Here is a 19,260-nt window from a genome sequence, read left to right as displayed (position 1 = left end):
TAAGGGACTAGAGCCCCTTCAGTGCCCTTCCAGTGGTGCAAAGAGCTGGCAGGAGGTGAGTCTTCTCCAAGTGAGCTCCTCTTTGGCAGATGGACAGGCTTTGGTCTCTCAGCACGTGTCCCCCTTCCCACCTTACCTCAGTTAGCACAGAAGAGATGTCAGATGAGGGGGGAAGATGAGGTTAGCTGCACTGATACTCTATGCTATAAAATGTTTTAAAGAGTTTCTCCTTAACACACAGCATCCTAGCCCAGTATTAGAGCATGACACTGCCTGCACCTAGATGATTTTATGCCCTCTGAGTCCAGTGTGTTTGCTGGATGGGAGCCTTCCTGAATAGACACAGTAACATGCTTGATCATGTATAGCCCAGTTTAACCTGAGAAGCTGTTCTCCTCATGTTTACCAGCTACCCTGTTTTTGTGCAGTCTGATGTTGACTATTCTATCCCTCCAATCCAATTTGCAAAGCTGAATATTACTCCGTTAGGTTACATTCATGATGCTTAAAATTACTGAAGCCACTATTTCATACAATGAAGTGTTCCCATCTGTCTGTTGAGACTAACACAAGCAGTATCAGTGGGAAATCTTTAAAGTGTTGGAACTGTTTGTCTTTTAGTAGCTGGATTTGATGCATTTATGTATTTCTCACAGGTCTCGTCAATCAGGAATAGCTGTCAGGGAATAAGTACCTTTTGTTTGTCTAAATCCAACTTAACTGAAAGATTTGATATTCTATGATCAATCCAAACAACTCCACCTTTAGAATAAATTTTATTTTTTTGAAACTTGTTTTCTTAGGGACATATTTCCTTTTCATTTCTGCCTTACACACTTCAATAATGATCAAGGTCAAAAATGGAATCACATCTGAAAGTGGTTAGAAGAAACTGGAGATAATAAAACAAATATTTAAGATCCCTAATATTAGATGATCCTCATGAAAAAAAGCAATCAAGAAAATGTTTGCAAGTCATCTTTTAAATTAAATACATCTATTACATAAGTTGTGAGGATCTAATGTTATAGTTTCCCCAAAATACCATAATGCTGTTCCTACTAAACTTAGGGATTTTGGGGAAATTTTACAAATAGAAAATGACTTCATGAAGTGTATTAAATTGAAACTGCTCAGAACTAAGAGATACCGGAGAAAAACAAAGTTTATAACAAACGGATAATAGCAGATTATAAATCACAGTTTATAAATCATAGATAATAAATCACAATTATCCTTCAAAATCTTCCACTTGTACTTTTGCATTTCATTTCTGGGGCTGACAGCCTAGTTCATGGTCAAATTATTATTTGAATTACACCATAAATTCTTAAGATGACTAGAGAAATAGGCATTATTTTGTTCTATTAATTATTTTAGACTGAGCTATGGAGGATTTGAAATATTCCTGCTTAGATGAACTAAAATCAAATATTACTCTGTTCCTTGAGAGGCTGTTTCTCTAACTTTTAACAGAAATGTTCAAAGAAATAAGAAAAGACTCTGAAGGAGAAGTAGAATTGCAACATATTTTCCTGGAGAAAGTTTTTTTTTTTTTTTTCCTGAAAACTGAATCTGAAGCACACTTGAAAAATGATCAGGAGCCATTTGTCTGAGATCTTGAAGGCTAGCAGGCTAGATGTCTGCTTCTGAGAGGCTCTAGAGGACACAGACTGTCTAAATGATGTCCAGCCTTTGAAAACTTGGATATACTGCAAACTGACATTTGGAGAACAAGACCTTAATGAGTCTTTGGTATCAGCTTCTATTGTTCTTTGGAACATCTTGAGCTCAGTAAAAGATGGATATAATTTGTGAGGATCTAAACCCAAGGCAGCAGCTCTTGCCTTGTATGCACAAAAGCTTTCTGTGAAGCCTTGAAGATCAAGGAAAAGAGAAAGATCAAGGATAAGGGAACGAACTATCTCAGTTTGACCCGCCCTTTCACCAAGCTGTCTGGGGAGGTGGCAATGGGGGAACTGTTAAGCTCTTCTGTTGTCAAAGCCAGCAAGAGAGCATAAGTTTCATGGACTCACCATGCTAGGTGGTGTCACTTCTCCCTATCCACCTCATTGAATATACCCTCGTAGGAACAGAGGATGTGTGCTGATGCTCTTTTACCTCTGGGGAGATCTGATTTTTAACTCCTGACCATTCTCTCCTACCCATTAAAAAAGGAAAGGGGCTTGAAGATCTTTTTTTATCATTTTGGCTGGGAGAGAATGTTCAACTGCTAAAAGAAAACACTGAGCAAGGCTAAGAAATAAAAGGGAAGGACTCAGATCAGGAGAAGTGTCTGGAATCCCCCAGCTCTAATATGTTGCAAACTGTGAAGCCAAGTAGCAAAAAATGTGGAGAAGTGTGGACAATGGCTCCCTTTACTCTCTCCTTTCAACTCTGGCTGTCCTTGGTAAAACTGGCTGATCACTAAGGATATCTCTCCCAGCTGATCTAGGATGGGTAGAGTTGCCAGGAGGAGTTCTGCTCATGTTTCTTGACAGTCTTGCCTCAGAGACACTGCTCCTGACTAACTAAACTGTCTTTCTAACAGGTTGTCTTTGTTTCTGTTTTGCTTCACAGTTGCTCCCAAAGTGAAAAATACTTCAGATGAAACAGCAAAACTGATTAGCAAGTCCTACCAAGTGCGTAAAATCTGGTCTCCTGAATTTGGACAAAATCAAGAAACGTAATGGAAATTTCTACCATACGTGAAAACTGTTATTGTCACAACTTCAAAGCTATTCTATAAAGGCTATAAAGGCTTAATCTGCTTTTTAAATTTCAATAATGTAATCAAAATATATCACCAATAAGTTCAACCATTACCGTAAACATACAGCATTTGTGTTGTCTTCTTAGATGCAATAACACATTTTAAAGCATAGAGAAAGCTATACTGTTTTTCTTTTATTATTTTATATTTTTACTTTTCCACAGATAGGACACACCTGATCCAATAAAATTTGTTTGAGAAAGTCATGACCAGCTAAAAAGTAGCATACATATATGATAGAATAGAAATTGCTGTGATTTGCTGTTGCACAGCTGTAATAAAGCATCTTCAGCTCTCTTTGATGGACTACATAAATCTGTTACTCTGATGAAGGTTACAATAGCAAAAAATCTTAATCTCAGATATGGAAAGGTCTCCAGCATCCTTTCTGAGCAGTACTGGCCTTGCACATCTGTAATCTAAAAATATTTAATGCACTCATGGAAAATAATGGGAATGAAGCAGCATGATCAAAGATCCTATCCTGTCCTGGGAAAATATTTTGAAAAAGCTTGCTGTAAATGGGCAGCATTGAATATTTTCATGAAACAAATGAAGTCTAGGCTGTGGTATAGCCCCAGATGTGTTAGACACAGATGAAAGAGAATACAGTCTCTGTTTTCTTTAGGTATGCAACAACAGTGGTGAATTATCCTTTACAGAGCTGTGCTTCTTCTGATACTCAAACTAATTAAAGCCATCATGGATATCTCTGCAACTGGTTGTGCCTTTTGATACTCTTCAATGAAAGTGAAAATAAGCCTTTGAGTTTCTCAGTTCAGTTTTCCCTTCCACTAGGTGAAAATTAGAATCTTTCAGGTTTTCAGTATTTATTTTGCATAATTATTGCAGAAGAAGAAAGGTGAGTCTAGAACAGGGGCCAGCTGCACTTGGATGCTGCTCAAGCAGAGAACAGAGGAATGGGTGCTGCCATGAGGTGACATCCAGCACTCAGCCCCATGCTGCTGTTCCACTCTGTGATCTTACTTCTTTAGTTCTGTTAAGAAGAGCCAGCTAGGTCTTGTTAGCATTTGGCCTTAGGAAGAAAGAGTTAATTGCACCAGTTTTGAGAGGAGAAGAGGGACAACCAGCTCTTGGGAGTAGGAGGAGACTGTTGAGCTTGCCAGGCTTCATTGCTTGTGTTCATATTTTTCTTCTAAGTTCTGCTTTGAAATAAAATGTATTATTACACCTCTGCAAACTACTGAGTTTTATAAAGCCAGCCCTGCAATGCTTTCTTGCAATGGATACAACCCCATGCAGGAATACAAAGAAAAAAGATAGGCTGTGGTCTCAGCAGCTACTTCTGCTGGCATAAGGAAATCTCTGCATAAAAGCAAAACTAGAAAAATATTCATGTGACATACTTTCCAAACTGCAGCTTGATTCAGTCAAGGTTCCTTTCATTCCCAGCTCTTTTGTTTCAGTCCTACTCCTGCTTGTTTTTCAAACTTACTATTTGCTACAGGAATTTTGTTTTAATTTAATGGGCAGCTGGAGCTTATTAAACATGGTTTTCCACAGCAGTATTTTATATCAGTACTTGATAATGGCACACCTGTAAACACCCTTTATAACTAGCACCTTTAGGCACTTGTGGGCTCTGTCTGCTATAGTCTACATGTCAGGAATGCTGGGTAACAACTGTGCTTCAGCGTAAGCCCAAACTTTTTTCAACACATTTTTTTCTTGCTTCTTAATCTTTTCTGACATAATGTTGAAAGTTATTACTTAGCTGCATAAAGAAAGCCATCTGTCAATTATTTACCTGCTTGCATGTGGAACTAGGGACCCAGGAGCTATTACTGCAAGCTGAGGCAAATGCACCTCTTCCAAGAAAGCAGAAATCCCACTGCAGTTATCTGACCCAAGTGTCTATCTAGGGTAAGTTGATAAAAATCTGTTCCCCTTCAGAGAACAACTGAGATTCCTCCAAATACCCTTTCTGACATCCAAGTTACGGCTGAAAAGGCCTTAAATATTTTTTGAGAGCTTGTGGAAAATGAGATTTTTAGCAGCTGTATAGTAAGTATTTAAATGTATGTCTTGTTGCTGAATAGGTGCATCGATATTATTAATATTCATCTATGAAGTGTATTCTTTTCAAATTGTGTAACAAAAATGTTAACACCTAAGTCCAAATGGTTATCCATAGTGTTCCTGTCATAAGTGATCAAAGTTGCAAAACTCACTGTTTCTATATTTTTTTCTTGGCATGAAGGTTGGATGCCTCAGAAGTACTTAGTATCTGCTGAAGGTTGACTCTGTTGAAGTCACTCATTTCAGTAGAACTGGATTCTGAAGGCTCTAGTCACATGTGTGCCTTGATAAAAATGTGCACTTTTCCCCTTTTATACTTCAAATAAGAGCAATTATACCAAAGATTTTGTGAAACTCTTTAGGAAGAGCAACTGGGGAAAAAAAAATCTTACCTGTTGTGGAATTTGTGCTTTTCTGTCATGACTAGTAGACAGCCTTTTTACAATGTTACTTAAGAATATTTTTGACTAGAGTTGCTAGACCCCTTGGGTCTGTGGATTTCTTATGAGAAATCTTTCTCTTTCTTTAAAGAGAAAACCTGGAATCTTCTTTTGGACTTGTACTCTTGAATTTATTATATAATAATCTTCAGAGATTTTTTTTCCCCTCTTCCTTTTTCTTAGGGGTTCACAGAATTGAATGAGTTGGAAAGATAATTTTTAAAGCTAATTTTGCTTAAAATTAAAAGGTAACTTCCACCCTATCACATACCTTATTAATGTTCTTTTTTTGTTTTGTTGTTGCCATTTCTTTCTCCCTCCGATAATTTCTGAGAAGCCAGCTGCCCTGAAATATAGGGGTTGTCTAGATGGCTCTTTACTTGCACCCTGAATTCAAGGCTGACATTTCTGTGACTTTCAAAAGAAAAAGTTTAACTTCCAAAGACTTTGTTCTATAGGTGAACATCAATACAGCAAGAAGTGTTGAGGGTTAAAACACTTGCTAATGGATAATTCCATGCATATGTTACATTTTTCAACCTTGCAAGCCTAGTACAAGGAAATGAGTATTTCCCTTCCTCCTCATGCAACTGAATTGAATAATAGAATCATTTCTGTGAATTACTGACTCATAAGGCCCAGCAGTTATAACTTGAGCTTTCAGAAATAATGTGCTAAAGGTTTTGTAGAAGATAAACTTAGATTAGACTTGCTGCAAGCAGTCAGCATTCATGCAGCACTGTGCCGGCTACTGGAATAACTAAATGCTGGCCTTAACTTCACAGATAATTTTTTTATTTGTGGATGCTCCACCTTCTCAAGAATATAAAGTGCTGGTTACAGTGAGATCTGACTAATGCTGAGCTTTTTAAAGCATCCCAGGTACAAAAGCATATTGTGTTAGCCAGAGAAGAAAAATGTGGAATTTATAGAAGCCAGAAGCAAAATGGCCAGGTTAAGGCACCATTATCAGCAGCTGCTTTTCAGTCTTAAATAGAAAGTGCTTTTTAAGGAGTTCCTTTGGGAATACTCCTACAAGCAAGTGAACCCATAACTGAGAGTTGCTGATGACTAAGTAAATGGACACAGAAGGAAAGTTCAATGGCTCCCAAAGGAGTTGCCATATTTCTTTCCAGGATTTCTTGGCCAGAAGTACATGTGTCTGACTTGTTTGTGTTGCCTTACAAATGAGACTCTTTTTGAGATCTAGTAGGCATGTCCTAATCACACATTGTGATCTGTGCAAGGGGTCCAAAGTGCTTGGCACACCCCAGGCTCAGTGGCCACACCTAGCCTTGTAAAATAAGGCTAAGTTATGGTCTCAAGACTGTCACCTCATTGTCTATGCTGCCAAGCTACTAGCATGGTGCTGACTCTGACTTAATCTCGGGCAACTGTGACTCTTCCAGACAACTTGTGGAAGACAGAGTTTGAATGCAGCTTCCCAATTTTGAAAGGTAAAAGAGGATGAGTAGGAGTTGTGCGGAACCCATTGGTGCCAGTGCAAGGCAATAGTCTGTATTGTTTTGTTTACTGCTAGAGATATGATCACTGTGTATAGATAGCAAATCTGAGTTGTAAGATACAACTACAGGTGGCCTGTCTGAGATGTGCAGCAAAGGATGTTCTAGACAATTGTACAAAAGCTTTAATTTTCCTGGGATAAAGACAGAAAACTAAAATAGTTTACATAAAAGGTATTCCAGGATTTATGACTTCCTTTCAGCTTTTTTTTTTAATGAACGTTTGCCAGCATCCTATACTGTGGTTGCATATACCGTAGTACTGCATGTGATACTACACATTATGATACAGAAGTAAAGAAATCAGTTTCAACACTACATGAGTGTAAGCTCTACTTGCTGCTGTCAGTTCAAGGGTTTTCAGAGATGATTTTAAATCTAGATCGCAGACCTGGTGAAATCTAGATCCTATTGTGTTTGTCTCTTACTCCACCTCTACCATTCAGGCCATGATTATCTCTGTATCCACCTACAAAAATTCTTTTCGAGACTACTTTGTTTTTACCTGCTGTGGGAGTGATTCGACTGCACAGAGCACTGCTGTCAGAGGCACACGTGCTGTAAATGCCATTGCAGACAAGTCAGCCATTTCAAAGACATTGCTTAAATATCAGCTTCGTGGCTTGTGTGGCCATTTGTTGAAAACAAATGGCATTTGTAGAGTCTGGAGACCAGGAGTAGTCATTAGGTGGATCTAAAATATGTGTCATCTGTTTAGTGTTGTATCCCCTTACATGCTGTTTCTTCTCAGGCAGCCAGTCCCATACATTCGACATCAGAGAGAAATGGAAGACCCATCTGCGACCTGCTGATTAGCAAGTTATCAACAGATTATCTTGTACAAAGGGGTTAGGGTAATTGGCTGAGTCCGATTAAGTGCATATATGGTAATGAAAGCACCCACGCCACAAAGATGGGAACGACAAGATGATGTGACTTCTGGGGAGGGCACCTTTAAAATGACTGAAAAAGGAAAAGAAGGGCAGGATTGGTGGGTGAGTCACTCCAGAATATTTGGCATCTATATCAAATCAATGGGTTTAGTCTGGTCGTGCAGTTTCCTTTCTTTCTGGGCATAGATCTCTACAAGCTGAAGGAACTGGTGGGTGTATGGTATATGCAACCACTTTATTCTCTCTGAGCTAAAAATACTCTGCAAACTTTGGTTTTATTTTCCCTTCCTAACAGCTGAGCCCTGCTCTGGAGGGAATGAATGTGTTATTCCACTGTGAAAACATCTAAACAGGTGGAAAGGACAAGGGAGGGTAGAAAGGGAGGGTGGAGAGGGAGAGTCTTGGTTTAGGCAAAAATCCCATTTCCTTTCTAAAAACAAAGTGAAGCCTGACTTCTGCAGGTTATTTTAAACTAAAACTTGAAAATTCCACTTCTCTACTTGCATGTGTGAAAGAACCTTGTGTTGGGAGAAACCAGGAAGAAAACTGTTATGGAGACATTGACAGAGTATTAAAATTGTGGGCACTGTGCTGCTGTTTCAGCCAGGCCCAATCACACTTCTGCCAACAGAGTTCATTTTTCACCTGTAACTTCTCTTTTATGCCAGCTGGAATCTACCATACAGCTTTGGGAAAGTGTCTCTGTTCTAAGCTCTTTATGAAAATTATCCTTGTTCTGAGACAGCTCTTTCTAAAGCATCCCAAAGCTGACTAATTGTGCTGTTTGTTTAGCCCTCCTGTGTATCAGCAAAAAAAAAAAACCCAGACTTATCAAACCAGCTGAACTGTGCTAAATGTTATACCATTTTTCACTATGGAGGCATTTTCCATTGAGAAGTGCTATACTGCCTGGTAAAGCTCTTAAACTTGAAATCCAGATGGGATGTGAACCAAGTCTGCAAAAACAAGGCTAATGCATTCTGGTACTGTATGTTTCACAGAGGCTTTTTAGAATAGAAAAATGTGAATAAAAGTCTAGATTTGAGCTATATTGAATGTAATCAAAAATGTTATTCAATGTTTTACACAAAAGCAGTCACAGAGATGATTAGGGTAGAAACTTTAATCCACTGAGGTTTAGAAATGAGGAGTTTCCTAAGCACCACCTGAGAGTTTTTTTTCTTTTTCTTTTTTTCTTTTTCTTTGTTTTCCTTTCTTTTTTCTTTTTTTTTTTTTTTTTTTTTCCCCCTACAAGTCTGTAGGGCTCTGTAGATTGTAAATCCTGCCAAAGCACTTTTTCAAAAAACTATTGGAAAAGAGAGAAGGAAAAGGGTGGTGGGGGAGGGGAGGAAGAATACCAAGCTGAAATCTGATAAACAACCCCCAAAATGCAACTCCATCAAGGGATATTGATTGTTGTCCACAATTCTTCCCTAGGTGATCCAAGCTGGTAAATAATCATAAACAGTCAAAAAGAAAAATGGTGCTGGTAAGAAGAATAAAGCCATGCTGGTTTTGACTCCACTACATGCAAGCATTTGAATATACCACATTCCCTTATTGATGTCATTGCTGCATCTACTGCACATAATCTAAACAAAGATTGACTATAATTTGCATGTGTCCTTACTGAAGGACAAGTTAGGGCTGTATTACCTCTGGATCTGCCTGTTTTATAGCTTTTGGGAAAGGCTGCTATATGGAGAAAGGCATGGGTCAAGCATGAAATGACAGGCACTCTGCCTCTGCCACATGAGCACAGTTTGGTGGGTGCTTTTATGGGCCTTGATATAGGAAATATATATATTTTCCTCATTAGACTACCAGTTGGACTGCACTGGAGCCAGTCCTGTAGGCTTATTAGCAAATTGGAAACACAGACGAGTGATGCATTTTATTTCTAGTCCAGCCGTATGTCTGCTTCTGTATCACTGTTAGTCATGAAAATTGTAAGTATTTGTAACTTCTTGCCAACACTTGGGCTGTAGTGGAGAAGCCAATAGTTTGGCATGAGGCTGAGATAGCTCATTGCCTCTTGCTCACATGCAAGTATCCTGCAGAGTGCTTTTTGGCCTAAGGATTTTGGCTACTCAAGTGGCTGTTTTGTGTGACAATTCACCTGACCCCCAGATATGATTTGTCTTAGTGAAATGTGATGCCTTCTACATCTTCTGAAAGAGTGCAAGAGATTCCTAAGGAAGGGAAGGCATTGTGGGGTCCTTGCAAAAGATGGCATCGGGAACATATATTACCTTGTAGCAATTGTTAACACTGTTATCATTCCTGGGCCCTCTTGGACAAGGGCAGAGAGGACTCCTGCATGTGTAATCTATGCTATAAATGAATGAAAATTAACTGAAAGGCACATCTAGCCTACATAGCGTACCTATCCTGTTGCACATACTTTATTTGTGGTGACCCTGGCACCAGATTTTGTGCTCATGTAAGTTTTCTGTATTACCTCTATGCAATAGGTCTCGTGGCAGAAAACAAAAAAAACAAAGAAGTCATGGCATATGATCTTTCCTTTTCACCAGAAAAAGGTCTGTGGCCTCTTGTGTAGAAGAAGAGGTATCTCGCTGATGTAGATTAGTATTTTTTAAAATGCTTGTTAAATCTAGGTACATGATCTATGGCTGTCTTGAGCAGCCATAATAACTGTGGGCTTGCAGACTCATTAGTTTTGTGAGGTTAATCTAGGGTTGACTTCAAAGTGCTCCCAAAAGCCCATTGGACCAGTGGGAATAGATGATCTAATCTTGTTGGGAGTGCCCTATCTGCTTGAGGGTAAGCGAAGACCAGCGTCAGAGCTCCTCAGAGAATGCTTCTGCTTTGTGCAAGCCATCAGAGCAAAAGCAAGTTGAGAAGTTAGTGTTAAGCTTTGAGCAGTCAAGGAAGACTGTTAATGATTCATTCAAACCCCACTACAGAGCAGTGTCCATTGAAACAGATTCAGAATAAGATCAACTAAAGTACAACCAGAGCAACTGTTATGTCACCATCATCAGACGTGTTTTGACTTCATCTTGATTACAAATATATCCAAATACTGAAAAAAAGGTGATGGAGGGACTGTTCTTCTGGAGGACACTCTTGAACAAGAAGTCAAGAAAGTGAAATATGAGAAAGGTATGGTGGAACTAGGCATTCAGAGGAAAGTCAGGAAGCAAGTGACTGAGAAAGCAGAAAGGAGGACTGCTGGAGGGAGAAAAATGAAAGGAGGGAAAATGATTTTGCTGCTTGACTGCTGGTGTCAAGGTCAGAGGAATGATGAAATCAAAGCACCCATTAATTCTAACTTTTTAATCTAACTTAGTTTGCTAATGCTGCAAAACTGCTGGTTCACTTTTATCTAAAATTGAAAAGCATAATTCAAAGCCTGTTCAAAGAGCATAATGAGATAACATGTAATTGTAAATGTTTTTAGTTACTGGTCTTCCAGGCTATCTCCATAAATTTATTATTAGCTTGCTTTTGCCCTTCAGGGCATCAGACAAAGGCCATCTATTTGTTAGGCTTTGGAAGAGAGCTAAGAAGGAGCAGATTTGGTCAGAGTAGAGGGCAGGGCTCCCATATCTCTGTCTTTGATTTCCTAGAGCAATGTAAGCATGCATGACTTGTGCAGCAAACTTTCCTTGTGCATGTACTTACTGAACCAGTGAACTGCAAATGCGTGGATAGATTTGGCTGGTGTTTGTAGATGTCACCGTACTGGCTGTAGCAATAGCTCTTATTTGGCAATAAGGCTTTCAGTCATCCCATAAAAATGGCTAAAATTAGTTTTCTACATGGGTGAGATTTCTGGATGGAAAAATCGGAATTATGGTGTGTGGGTGGGTGACTGGCTACTGTACCTCCCTCTTGGTTAGTTAGCACTTGTTCTTGTGGGCTGGTTGCTCCCCAGCAATCTTTAATTGTTTATATAACTAATGTCAGAGTATTTTGGGGCTTGTGTAAAGGCAGCTACCTGAAATCCATGGAAGTTCTTAATACATTGGACATTTGAAATACACTAATTCATACTTTGCCAATCATAACCCAGTCTCTCTCTGCAGCTGTGATTTAGTAATAGGGTACTGTTTTGCAGTCTCAAATTACTATTGCTTTAAGTACAAAATCAATTCCTTACATAACTCAGTTAAAATTAATGGATTGGTACTGACAATTTAATGTTAAACATTTTGTAAGGAAAGAAAAATGCATCATGGTGTACTTGATTGTGTGCTGTGGAGCATTAGTAAAATGATTGATTGAATTATACTATGGAAAAAAATCAGCACAAATTGTATCTTGGCTATTATTACTGTCTTTATTATGTTTGATTCCTTGTGGCCTTCGCTGATTTCAGTGGACTTTGGATCAGACAGTTACTAATTTGTCTTCAAATCTCTATGCAAAATACAAATGCAACTTCACTTCCCATGAGAATTCCCTAATCTTCTGGGAAAATGTTTGGTTTTCATGGTAAACTGGAGATCTAACAGAAAATTCTGAGACCACTTCTGATATCTATTATTAATTGATAACTTTAAGCCATCTGATGTATTTCCTTGCCACACTGCTGATATTGGGAAGATACATTGTGTCTATAGCCAGTATTAGGTACCCCATGGCAAATAGTGGCTTTTAGTAGACATCGCTATAAATACAAAGATATATAAAATGCTTCCCAGCAGTATGTGATGACTGAAGACTAAAGAAAAGTACACAGTGAGATTTAGAAACAGCTACTTGAACGTGTAGTGTTAACACCGCATGTGAGAGTTCCCTTTAAGCTGAAAATAAGTAGTGCTTATTAAGTGGATCTGTACTTCAGGAGTAGGTCCAAATTTCTCAGTGCTCTCTAGTTCTTGAAGATAGATCCAGGAGAAGCCCCAAACCCAAAGCACCAAAAAAAAAAAAAAAAAAAAAAAAAAAAAAAAAAAAAAAGAGAGAGAGAAAAGGCTTTAAGATGAAAGGGGGAGAAATAACAGTTCCAGTCTAAATTCAGATGCAGAAGTTGGTGGCTGAAGACAACTGATCTGATGACCCTTTGTGTATGAGATCATGTGTTGTCACTGTCTTGTCACTCGGCTGAGCTGTACTCCTACATGTATTAGCCTATGTGATTGAGGCAATTATTTCTTCCACTTGATCACAACTCCTCCAAAAATATAAAGTCACAGTCTTGGGGATGAATGTGGAGTTTTGCTTATTGTTATTGCAGAGATTTTTTTTTTTTTTCATATGCCAGTCACTGGAAACTGGTTTGAAAACCGATAGATCCCCAGCAAAAGCCAGAATCTGGATCCAAAAATATCCCTCAAAAGGCTGCAAGATAGCAAATACTGGGTCATTCTAAAGAACTCCCAAACTGTGCCTGTTATTTTACTGTGCTAAAAATAATTTAAAAAAGAAATACAAGGAGGAACAAGTAATACAAATGAAAGCCTAATCTTTGTCAGAGATCCAGACACTACACTATTGTAGTTTCAGCATAGGCATGTGTCTGACATAAAATCAAGGAGGCAAGTAAAATGGGGACAGTTAATGTGATCAAGCAAAACTAGGATTTAACCCTTTTTCACCCTAGCCAGCCTGGAGTGAATAGTGACTCTGTATTTTGTGAAGGGGTGGTTGTTTTTGTTTTGTTTTAAAAAGAGGATTCAGATCAGCTGAGTTGGAGCCAATACTGAGAACAGAGCTGCCGAATTTATCATTGACCAGAAGGTTTGTATGGGACCAAAGGAGATTGGTACAGAGAGATTAGAAGGAGGTTATCAGCATGCTTTTAGCTTTATCTTTTTCTAGAACCAAATAATTAGCCTTGGATGCAACCTCAGTTTTAAATAAGTTTTCAAATATAAATTATTGGCATGAGAAAGACTGATAAAAGAAAAGTTATAGAGAATATTATTTGTTCCAAATAAATTATTTTCCAGAGGGATTCATTTCAATCAGCCTGGTTTCTGTAGTACTGCTGCATTTTTGCCAGAAAAGCCAATTGCAAGAAACTCTATTCATGATTTAAAATTTACAGTGTAATCTGCCTTAAGAGACTGGAAAAAAAGAAACAATTCTGACATTACAAACTTTCTCTTTGAACTTCTGGAGTTTTGTTGCAAAACTGGGAAACCTGCTGGTTTCAAAATGAAGATGAGGGAATTTAACAGCTTTGTAGTAGACTGAGTTGCTTGAATCATCCTGATTTCTGATGTACTCATGAATTAGAAAACTGCGACTGGAGCATGACGACTGAGGTTCTGAGTGCATCATACAGTTTACACTGGACCATGTGGGATCCTTGTGGGAAACACAGCACTCCTGGAATATATGGGCCATCCCACCTGCAAGGAGACTGCTACCAATGAAATGAGCTTAATGTAATTGTGAAATAATATCATTTTTCACATGGGGGTCCTAACTTTGACTATTTTGAAAATCAAGAGCACGTCCATGGTTTGTCAGCAATATTCATGTTTCATTATATATTGGCCGCTCCGTAGAAAACTTTATAGGAGTCTTGGTAGCAGTGGAGTACAGAGTTGTTTGATTTTTAAACTGCTGTCTTATTCTTTTTTCTTTTTCTCTCCTTCTCAAAACAATGAAGATTCAAATAGTTTCCTTATGATTTGGAAGACTCAACTATAGAATTTAAGGGCCATTCTGGAGAATAAGGGGAAATTCTTTTCCATGTTTGAAAATTATAAGCTTCTACTGGAAAAAAAATGTAAAAAAAAAAAAAAATATGGTGAGAAATAAGCTAGGATTTAGGCAAAGTGATACAACCAAATTAGAAATGAAAGAAAACTTTGTACACTGGCCTAGGCACCACACGTGATCTTTATAAGACTAATCATCTTTATAAGACTAATCTTTATGTTGCTGGTAGTCTTAGCATGAAGAGAATACAATCCTACTCTGAAGAAAAAAAACAGGCATTTTGACCTACATAATGGGCTTTTTTTTTTTTTTTTTTTTTTTTTTTTTTTTTTTTTTGCCAAATTGGGCATTGCTGACTGTGTCCAGCTAAATGCAGATTGATCCCTCTTCCCGCCTTGGGAAAAAGTTTACCCAGTTTTATTCTCTATAATAATAATAATATTTTTACCCTTTGTCAAGGAGAGTGGGGATCACCTTAAATGACAGACCTTGATGCAGGGGTGGCACTGGCAGATGTGGCTGTAAATAGCTCTGTGGCTGGAGATCAGTGCTTTTAATTTCCCTGAGGACAGTGGAGCTTTCTGTCTCCTGCTGGCAGCTGGGTCACATATGGTGATTTATGAACCAACTACTGCTTTTTGCCTGGACTGTTTTGTCTTTTAGGCTCACTGAGGTTTTAAACCCAGAAGTGACAGGTTCAGTGGTAAACACTGGGTCCAGCATAGCATTATGCTAAAGGTCTGACCTGGCAAGGTAAAGATGTCTGTGAACACACAGTGCTTGCTTGAGCTGCAGCATCATACGGCAGTGTAACTAGTGCTAGCTGCAGAGACACCCGACGTGGTTTGCCCATGGAATAAAAACTAAAACCACATTTCTTAGTTATGGTAAAAATGTTTACAAATCTGTGCCAAAGGCAGGAGGGGTCGGAGGAGTAGTTGACATAAATGAGGCCTGATGTATGCCAAATATATGAGCTGTTCTAAAAGTACGATGTGTCATGGGCTCATTATTCATCAATGCTTCATCACACTGAGTTTATGGTGGCATTAAAAGTGGAGAAAAAAGATGTCATTTACATGAAACACTGGAGACACTCCCTCCACCCTTTGATTCCTTCAGTAAGCTGGAAGGAGGTTTGTGTGCGCATGAGAAAGTGTGCTATACAATGCCGGCCTTTATTCTCTTTTTGAATTACTCATACTGTGCAGTATGTAGCAAAAAAAAATGTTTGGGGCTTATTTTGCTCTTAAGAAATAACAGTAAAACACTGGAGCAAAGCTACAATGTGAGCTGATGTAGTGATGAGTTTTGGAGTTTATTTTGCCCCCCTCCCCCTTTTTTTTTTTTTTTTTTTTTTTGAACTTTAGTATCTCTTTCTGTAAATGTCTTGGGGTGTACTTTATGCTGAAAGTTGTTACTTTCCTACACACACAGGACAAGCCAAATTCCTTCCCCAACCCCCAAAGTCTTGACCTTGACAAAGGAATTACTGTTGTCCCACGGCACAAGGTTGTGCGGGCTGTTAAGCAATCGAGGTGGAAAGCATGGGCCGAAAGAAGCTGGCACTGATGAAGTTGCTGGAAATTTGGATGTAACAGACTGGGGCAAGGTGGAGAGCTTTGCATTAAAAAAATATGATTGTATTGCAATTGTCTAGCAGAGGAATTAAATATTCAATAGCTGAGGTCCCTTACTAACTTTTTTTTTTTTTTTTTTTTTTTTTTTTTTTTTTAACTTTGTAACTTTCTATGCTTTCTATGCCTGACAAAGAGGAACATTTTGAAATTCCAGCCAACCAACAAAACAAACAGGAATGTTAGATCCTGAGTTCAGTGGGCTTAGGGTGGGAGAGAGGCCTGAGACTTCATGCAGTCACAAGATAGAAAGACTAAACTGGGGGTGTGTGTGTGCGTGGCTATTTGCATCTTATGCTGACGTCCACCTTCAAGAATTCAGGTTGGTGTGCTCTGCTGGAGCTGTCTGGCCATCCGTGCAGGTTTTAAGGCCATTCAGTCACTCATTTCAGAGCTGCTTTATTTTTTTCAAAGTTCATTTCCAAATATAGGCAAAACACCAAACATTTTTTTCAACTTTTTTTTTTTGTTTAAGAGGAGAGGGTCAACTTTTACTATCTATGGCATTATCCATTTGAGCTTTCTTCAAGCCTATACTCTAGTCTGACACAGCACAATAGACTGGAATGGCTCCAAGAGTTTGTTTAGTTCCATATATAATTATTACTTTGTAAACAGGATGCACCTTTAAGTTATAATTTAAATATGATAAATGGGGCAAACTCAAAAGAATTTTACTATCCTAGGACACAGTTATTACCAACTTAACAGGAAACACCTTTGAGTTTTTGTTATAATTAGAGATGGCTGAAAAATGGGGCAATCATTTTGTGGAAAAAAATATTGAAGTTATTTTCATTTTAAAAGTTTCAAAAGCCTGCTATCTAAATGTAATAAACAGGTTATTTATCTGGACTGCCCAAAGACGTAAGGTGCTCATACCATTTGTCAGGAGCTCAAGCAGAGTGGTGATCTCTGATAGCAGGGAGACTGGAGGTGGCAATGTCCTCACAGGAAAAGAGCGTGTCCTCAGCCTGTCTCATTGCTGTCTGCCTGCCTGACTAGCTGCTATAAGAAGTTGTAGTGGACATGGCTTCAAACCCTAGTCCCCCTCCGAATCTTACACGTGCTGCCTGGTTTTGGAGCCCTTCCATTTCCCATTGTCACTCTCATCCTTGACCTTAAACACTGTTCACAACAGGAGATGTTACTAGCCATAGGAGAAAAGAGCAAAGGGAGAGATTATGCTGTCCTGAAAGGACAAATTGCCACCTAAAAGTCTTAAGAGTTAGCATTCAGACAGGGATTGCAGCTATGAGGCATGAACTATAGTGTATAAGACTTTTGGGATAGCCACAGTGCTTTGCTGAAAGGCCAAGAAACTGTCTGTGGTCCTTATGTGAGAGGGCTTTCCCAATAACTCAGATTTATTTATTTTATATGTATATTTTTTAAGAAGACGTTTCATTTCAGAAACCTCCACAAATGAAAACTCTTGGCATTTCAAGGTTTTACTTTCATGTTGTTTTACTTGATGTATTACACTGATGTCACAAGAGCTGAAATGAACTATTTTATTCTAAAATGATGAAGGGTGTGCAGACTTATTATGCTCTTCTACAGATTAAAATGCCTACTATGTATGCTGTGTAATAGCAGGGCATGATGTATGTCAGCTCAATGTTCTGAAATGCTGCTGCAGCATCAATGTGCCATTGTCAGAAATTTCAGATGTATAATCACAAACACATTTTGAATAAGACCATTAGTCTAAACATTATGGGAATGAAATTAAATGTTTAATAGAAATATTTTTCTAATTTTTGACAGCAACTGACAGCAACTTGCATTGAATTAAGGAAACATTAATAAATTAACAAGGAATACTGAAAAATGTTTAATGATGTTTTAATGAATGGCCGATCAATTACAATAGACTATTGTAGAGTCAAACAAATAAATGATTTACTTATGACCTTTTAGGGATATGTTTCTCAGAGCAGTAAAATTTTGAATTTATTCAAATCTTTTTCAATAGAACAGGACACAGTTTGAGGGATTTCATGAAAAAAAAATCTTAAAAAAATTAATGCAATATGTCTGTAAGGAATAATTTTGAAAGTCTATGAGTCTTACCAGACTTTCATATGCCTGAATCACTTAAGTATGGGACTGAGACGTACTAAATCAGTAGAAAGCTGTACAGATTTTAACTGGTATACACTATTTACTCCCTCTTCCTAGATTAGATTAGGAAGAGTGTATTTTATAAATTCACTTTTAAAATGCACTATATGGATTAAAAACAGGATTTTGTGTGGGGAAAAAAAATTGTCCTTTGTGCAACACCAGCAAAAAGTCACTCTATGTGAAGATGAAAAAGCCACGTTTATTAAAATTTGTGATGATCAAAAATGAAATTGAGTTATCTGTCCTTTACCTCCTGCCATATTTGATCTATTATTTCCCTTTATATTCTGATTCTGCTTCTAAATGTGCAAAGGTGAAACATCTTATTACTCCCTCTTGTTATATTATAATTACTGGCTTTTTGTTTTTGCTACAGCTAAATGGTGAATGAGAAGTGACTTGAACACATGCTGCTTCTCTTTTCTGTGGTACCATCAGACTTTCCCATTGTGCGTTCATAAGTAGTAGAGGCCATGACTGAGTAATCAAAATGAGTCACTTTCTATCTTTAGTGAAATAACCCTCTGTTCAGCATTGCCCCTTGCCAAGTAGCAGGCAGCAATTGCAAGTAGGTAATTGCACTGCTAACACATGCCAAGGCTCAGATAAGAACCAATCTGGGTACATGTAGCGTATTAACAAATTCTCCAAGCACTGACTCTGCAGAATAAGATTCAGTATTTTCATCCAAGATAATATGCTCTAATTAACCAGTGCACGGTACTTTACACTAAATACAGGGCTTGAATAGAACTTTGGGAATGGGATAATGGAGGCTTATTAGGTTAATAAAGAATCATGTGTTCCAAGACTGACTTAAAAACACGATTAGACTTCCTTTAAAATGGGCCAGAGTATTTCAGATATAATCAGTTCCCTAGAGGTTATTGAAATTGTGAAATAGGTTTGGCAATTGATAAGTGACATCATTTATTCTGTACAGAAAATAGAAGTGCTCTGAAAAACACCGGGAGCTTTGGTGGCTAAAAGCCACCTTAAAGTAGCTTCAAAGCCCAGATATTTTTTGCTCAGCATTTGGACACAAAACATCTTATTACCAAAGTGAGAACTTGTCTTTAATGCTGTGTAAGATTTCTATGACAGAAGGAATGCTATATGGTATGTCATCTGGCTCATTATATTCCTTGTTCTTCCCTGGGAAGATTCCCTCTCTAGGTCTTT

The 19,260-nt window shown here is 38.2% G+C and overlaps 1 protein-coding gene across 1 annotated transcript in view; it reads right to left on the bottom strand.

Moving 5' to 3' along the window:
* The window catches only part of LOC104572033 (potassium voltage-gated channel subfamily KQT member 1), a 463,821-nt gene that overhangs the window by 37,157 nt on the left and 407,404 nt on the right, over positions 1–19,260 (bottom strand). The window lies entirely within an intron of this gene.

The sequence above is a fragment of the Tinamus guttatus genome, unplaced genomic scaffold, assembly GCF_059628265.1.
Source record: "Tinamus guttatus ecotype Peru unplaced genomic scaffold, ASM5962826v1 Tinamus_guttatus_pri_ptg000692l, whole genome shotgun sequence".
NCBI classification, from domain to species: domain Eukaryota; kingdom Metazoa; phylum Chordata; class Aves; order Tinamiformes; family Tinamidae; genus Tinamus; species Tinamus guttatus.
Note: the sequence above shows the minus strand (reverse complement) of the source record. Positions and strands in the feature narration are given on the sequence as shown.